General features: G+C 44.8%; 1 protein-coding gene across 9 annotated transcripts in view; it reads right to left on the bottom strand.

Moving 5' to 3' along the window:
- The window catches only part of CFLAR (CASP8 and FADD like apoptosis regulator), a 41,063-nt gene extending 35,716 nt beyond the window's left edge, over positions 1-5,347 (bottom strand). For 3 of the 9 annotated variants that reach the window (XM_008687350.2, XM_040642021.1, XM_040641978.1), the window contains exon 1: positions 4,293-5,347. The gene's annotated coding sequence lies outside the window, so the exon portion shown is untranslated. The other 6 variants (XM_040642028.1, XM_040641981.1, XM_040641972.1 and 3 more) reach the window with 6 other exon arrangements.
- Between the last annotated feature and the right edge of the window lie 653 nt (positions 5,348-6,000).

The raw sequence follows: 6,000 nt of genomic DNA on the forward strand, positions 1-6,000 counted from the left end.
TATAGCTTGCTCAGTTCATACAATGGATTCTCCGAGGCTGGCCATCAGGAGATAGTCCTGATCAAAATCATAAGCTACACATAATACTGCAGATATAAAGCCTTGCAATTCTTCCTGTATAGCATTCTTTTTTCTAACTATAAAAAGCACTACTTGCATGCTATAGGAAAATCTGGAAAAGAAGAAAATAAAAATTCCCCATTTGCTTCAATCCCATCACTATCTCTGGTACCTATTTAACTATTCCCACCTCCTGATCTCCTTCCTGCTCCCTCTTTCTAGGTTCTTTGACATTCCTGTTGACAATCCAGCTTCAAAGATTCCTTGACAATTCAGCTGAAAAAGACAGACTCAGTAAATTCAGATGCTCAGTAAATGCTGAATGAAGGGATTCACTTATTATTGATTTATTTTATTCAACTTTGAATCAAGCTTTGGTCATTCTTGCAAGGAATCTGGTTCATTCACCAGATAGTATCCAAGCAAGATGTCGTGTGCCTACTCTTTAAAACAAAATCATTGATTTTAAAAAGCTATACTTTTTGAAAGCTTCGAGTAAAATCCAAAACCAAAACCAAACAAAAAAGATCTGGTAAGCTAAAAGGAAGATCCAAAAAGAAGATTAAAAAAAAAAATAGCTCAAGAATTTGACAAGCAGATAAGGAAGCTTTGGTTCCCACTTGTAAAATCAGATGATAGACTGAAGCAATTAGCCTGAGGAACATTTTAAACCTTGCGGCAAGTAGCTACAAGAGAATTTTTTAATTACACTGAAAAACTTAAGTATACAGACATTAACCTAAATAAAATGGGTTAATTTCTCCAGCTGAAGAGTTCCCTGCAGAAAACACAGAGCATCTTGAATATATAAATGAATGTGGAATCACATGGGTAAAGGTTAGTTCTTAACCGTAAGTACTGAACTACCAAAGATGACAACCCAATGAATAGAATAAGAGGAAAACAACGAAGAAGCTGTTTGTTTGTTTTGCACAAACACTTAAGTGGCCAAATAAAGACAAAGTGGCTAAAAGCAGAAACCATCAGAGAAAAGAAGCACTTTTATCTGGAAAGAAAATATTAAAAATATGTGTGTGTGTGTATATATATATATATATTCATTCATATGTACATGGGGTCAAAGAAGAATGACTTCTCTAGACCCAGAACTGAAGGAAAAAAGACACTGGAGACATATGAACAAGCAAATGAATTAAGTGTGAAATTGTGGATACACACATTCTCAAAAACAAGAAAAGTGGTCATTAGGAAAAGAAAATCTCTCATTAGAAACACTGACCCCAGAGGGGAGTGAAATTCCATCTGAAAAAAGAAGAGATGTTAAAAGAAAAAAAAAAAAACACCAGTTCTGAAATGCAATTGAAGAAACAGCATCATACAAAATAACAATATATATATTATATGTATATATAATATTTAAAAGTCTGTATTTGAGTGCATAAAATGTCTGGAAAAAACATTAAGCTTCAACCTTCCATTATCTTAGGGAGTAGACTCCTAAGGGTTCTATTTACTTTGCATATATTTTAACACAGATAATTATAATACAACTTCACTGAAAAGTTTTTTAAGAAAAGCATTACAATACGGAGTGTTAAGAGCAATTCTATGGTAAGTGTAAAGACAGCCACCAAGTGTATGAAAGTAGAGAGGAAGGGAACATGTGGTGGTGGCTTATAGTAAGGAAAGCAAGAATGAGCCCGAGTACACGTTGCCCTCTGTTACCTGTCATTACTTCTCCAACATGGCCCAAACGTCTTCCTCCCAGTCTTGGCTGTCAGTGGTCCCTGTCTAGGCTGCCTTGCATCTAAGTTACCAGTGTAGGTAACTTTTCTCAGTCTCCCCCAACCACTCTGTGAGCTTCTTGGGGAAGGAAACAAGTTCAGATCCATCTCTATGTCCCCAGCACCCAGAACTCAGCCTGGCCCACAGGAGCTCAATAAATGTTGGTAGGATTACATTTAATCAAAGGGAAGGAGGCAGTTCAGTCCATGAACACGAGTTTAATTAGCCTCTGCGGCCCTACAAGGAAGAAATAACCAAACGGAGTCCATTCCTGAGATTTAAGTGATATGCCTGGTGACTTGGAACTGATGTAGGTGAGTCCCCAGGAGGCTCCAAAACAGGCCAGAAGGGCTAAAAGCGGTTCAATCCATTTCTGGAAGGGATCAGGGGCAGTGCCCTTACACCCCCAGAGCCCAGGCGACTCCAGCACGGGGGCGCAGGTCGAGAGAGGAGAGACGGACAGGATTCTTAGTCTACTCACGCCCGGGCAGCCCCGGCTCTTCCCGCTGGATCTCGGGCAGGAGCGAGACCCACCGTGAGGGACCTGCAGCTCCGGAAAACCGGCGTTGGGAGTACTCCGAAACTGGAGGGGAGCGTCGCACCCATCAACAGGTGGACTCTCCAGATGGCTTCCGGGAGCCTCTTCCAGCTAAGTCCCTGTGCGTCTTTTCCAGGCAGCCCACGAGAGACTTAAGGCTCGAGAACCCTCCGCCCCCGCACCTAAAAGAACTCCACAAGGGTACACCCGCGGCTGTCCCAAAACTCTCCCTTGGGTAGGCAAAGGGCCACGTGGAACTCAGGGGAATTACGTGCTGCTCGCGGAGAATGAGTGGGTGCTGCGGCTGCGCCCCACCTACGCGCTGAGGGCGAAGTTGTGACTCCCGCGCGCCCCAGAGATAAAACCTATTTCCGCTGCAGCTTCCAGTAGGCCCCCTGCCACCGCTGAAAACTGCCTGAAGCGTACGCTCCCACCTGCTCCCCCCACCCCGCAGTCATGCAAGACTCCCAGGGGGCAAGGTGCACCCCACTCCTGCAGACGTGTAGGCGGATTCACCTTCGAAAGCGGGTGCAAGCTAGTAAGTAATACAGTGTTAAAGAGAAGTGCAAATGCCAGTTACAAACAGAAATAGAAAACGTTTAGTCGTTAGAAAAAGCCATTTTAATCAGGACATCCATCCCAGAAGCTGTACAAATGTTAGCATGAGAAGTGAAAACTTCTGTACGGCATTCAAAATTCCCTTCCAAACCCGAGTCTTTTCTTTTGTTTTCTTTGTAATTTTGGAGTCAAGCCGAATTTTCTCCCAGTGAAACTTTTTTGTAAGATTATTTAGGGGAACTACTAGAGGGAAAATACCAAAAATTCTGTTCCTCTTATCTGAAATCTCTTACCTAAAGTAGGTCAAGCCCACCAGAGCCCAGCCTTAGATTATCAGGGTCGTCGGTGTCCAAAATGCTTGACATACTCTCTCTATTGGGACTAAAGCCTCATTGCGTAAATAAATTTCAAATGTCAACAAATGAAAATAATTCGAGAGGGCTTTAGAGTGCTTACTAACCCACGCCCTACTCATTTCCTGTTCCCTAGAACCAAAAACAAACCTCACAGGCCTTTGTTCTATTGCATTCCACTGTTAACGTTTTAAAACACCATGTCCTTCTGTCCCAATCTGGATATCATCAAGCAGAGTATCTTGAAATTAACTTAACATTTCCCAGATTTTTTTGTGAAGGAGAGGAAAGGCGGGGAGGAGGGAACAAGTCTATGTTAAGGCTTTACGAAAATCTTACCAGTTATTTCCAAACTTCAGCAAAGAAGTTTCCTTGCAGTTTGCAAAATATGTATTACACTGCTATGAAAAACAACCCTGACCTATTTCACCAGGCTATTGCAATACGGTAAAAATTCCAGCCAGGCCGGCTACTACCGCGGAGACACGTAATCATGCAGGACAAGTCTTCTTGCTCATCATCTTTTCCAAAGGACGCTGCCGAACCGTTTGAACAGTTTGCCCCAGGAATTGAGCAACTCTCAGGGTGATTTTAAGCAACGTTTACTCGTCCTCTGGAGTTTCAGTGTTGGGCAAGGGTTCTGTGGCCCGGTGGGCGGGGGTGCTCCGAACAGCACCCCGGACTCCTGCAGCCTCCCGGGGCCCACCTGCGATCCGTGGTGCGGGAGAACAGGGTGGCGGAGCAGGTCGGTCTGGAGGTTTGTCCTGGGGCTGCCGTCCCCTCCCCGCCCCCTGAGCCTGCCCCTGCCCCACAAACAGCAAATAAGGACCCTAGCAGATTGAGTCATCTGCCGGAAGGCCCACTCCCCCTAACCCCTGCCAGGTTTAGCCCGCCCCAGGAGAGTTCCGGGTAGAGCTAGTCCAGGAGTAGCTGCGAGGGGCGGGAGAGGCGGCACCCACCCCCCACCCCGCCCTCCAGCGTAGGGTCTGGGACCTAGGGAGGGTGGGGAGCCAGGGGAGCAAGCACTCGGCACGTACCGTCCTGCTCACCGGGGGGCTCTTCTTAGGGCAGCGACCTATCAGGCTTCGCGGACAACGCCTGAAATTCGCCAGCAAGATGAGGAAAAGGAAACTGAAAGTCTAAGCCGACTAGCGGACGTGGTGCCTTCCAGCCCAGTCCCGCCTCCATTTGCCTTTCTCACTCGACTTCTCTGGGCTTTCTTCTTATGCTGAGAAAGTTTGATGGCCTACCATTCACTGTGTTAGGCCCAGAGGCCTCGACACCCCATGAGGGAGCAGAAAGCTAGCTAAGGACAAAGCAGAAGCTGACACCCCACAACCCCCTCCCCCAGATGGGATATGTGTGACATTCCTCAGGCACTCCTGGCTGTCCTAAAGCTAGGGAAAGGAAAAACAAATAGTTACCTTACAGAGATCACAATCCTGCAAGACTGGAGTCTCCCTCGGTTTACAAAGGTCTTAGCAATTTGTAAGAATAAAGCATTACTATCAATAACCTAGCTTCCAGAAGGAAATGTATATACAGTTAAATGTGCTTACAACCTGCCGCCCATTGACAGATACTTGAAGCCGGCAAGGTGTAGTGCTCCTCTGGGAAGTTCCCAACTATCTTACTGTTAATGCCTTGCTAGAGGGAAAAACCTTAGCTTGACAATGGCAAGGCCTCCAGGTATCCCAGGAGTCTTCTTTAACATATGAAAACTCTTTGGAAACCTCCCTTCTCTTATATAATCAGCCGCACCTCACGAACCCAGGGCAGCTCTTTCTGTTCTGTCCCCGTTCTTTAATAAACCCCCATTGTGCACCAAAAACGTCTCAGGAGTTCTTTCTTGGCCCTCGGCTCCAGACCGCACTCCAAGGAACCTCACCTATATGCCAAAACCCCATTCCAAAACTCTCGCTCAGCCCCCAATGAGTCCCTTTGAATTAAAACACTCCTGTGCCACAGCCAACCAGCAGTTAAGACCCTCTTACTGTGTAGGGGAGAAAATCGTCACCCCAAAATGTCCCTTTGGCATGTGGATTACTTTAGGTGATTATTTTTAGGAAACAAAAGACTCTGGAAAAACTTGGACCCTCCCTGTACCTGTGTAGAAGAATATAGATCGAGGACCTGCTCTGGGAAGGGAGCTGTCTGACCATAGTTAAGTACAGTATAATATGAACTAGGGGTTTTAGATAGGGAAGAATTTAGCAAAGTTAAAATTCCTCTCTAGGTGCCATTGTCTCTGTACCGCCAGCAAACATTTGTTTACCAAACACTGACTCTTTCATCTTCCTGTGAATTGTCTTCCTTCCCTTTGAAGTCCCAGACCTCCGACCCCTTCTCCTTACCTCCGGATAGCAGATAAGCCTCGACTGCCTGACTGCCTGAAAGGTGGGCAAATAAATTTTATATTCTCTTGTTAATCTGTCATATACCAATTTAATTCTTAGGCCAGACAAAAGAACCTTGAAGGGTAAAGTGAATTTGTCCTATTTCTCAGTAACTGGATATGCTATGAACCCAGGGTGTTTGTTTAAAGTAGTTATACTTGTCATAAGGAGCGAGCAAGCACCTCTAGTGTTTGTTATCAATGCATGGGAATAATAATAAATAGCAAATGTGAAAGCACTTTATATTTTAATCTATTTTTTCCTAGTAACCACTTTCTTGTGTGTTTTTTTTTAATTTCTTAACTTTTCAATTCAATTTAAGCTTATAAGGAAAGTTACAAGAATAATG

The sequence above is a fragment of the Ursus maritimus genome, unplaced genomic scaffold, assembly GCF_017311325.1.
Source record: "Ursus maritimus isolate PB19 unplaced genomic scaffold, ASM1731132v1 scaffold_1, whole genome shotgun sequence".
Lineage (NCBI taxonomy): Eukaryota > Metazoa > Chordata > Mammalia > Carnivora > Ursidae > Ursus > Ursus maritimus.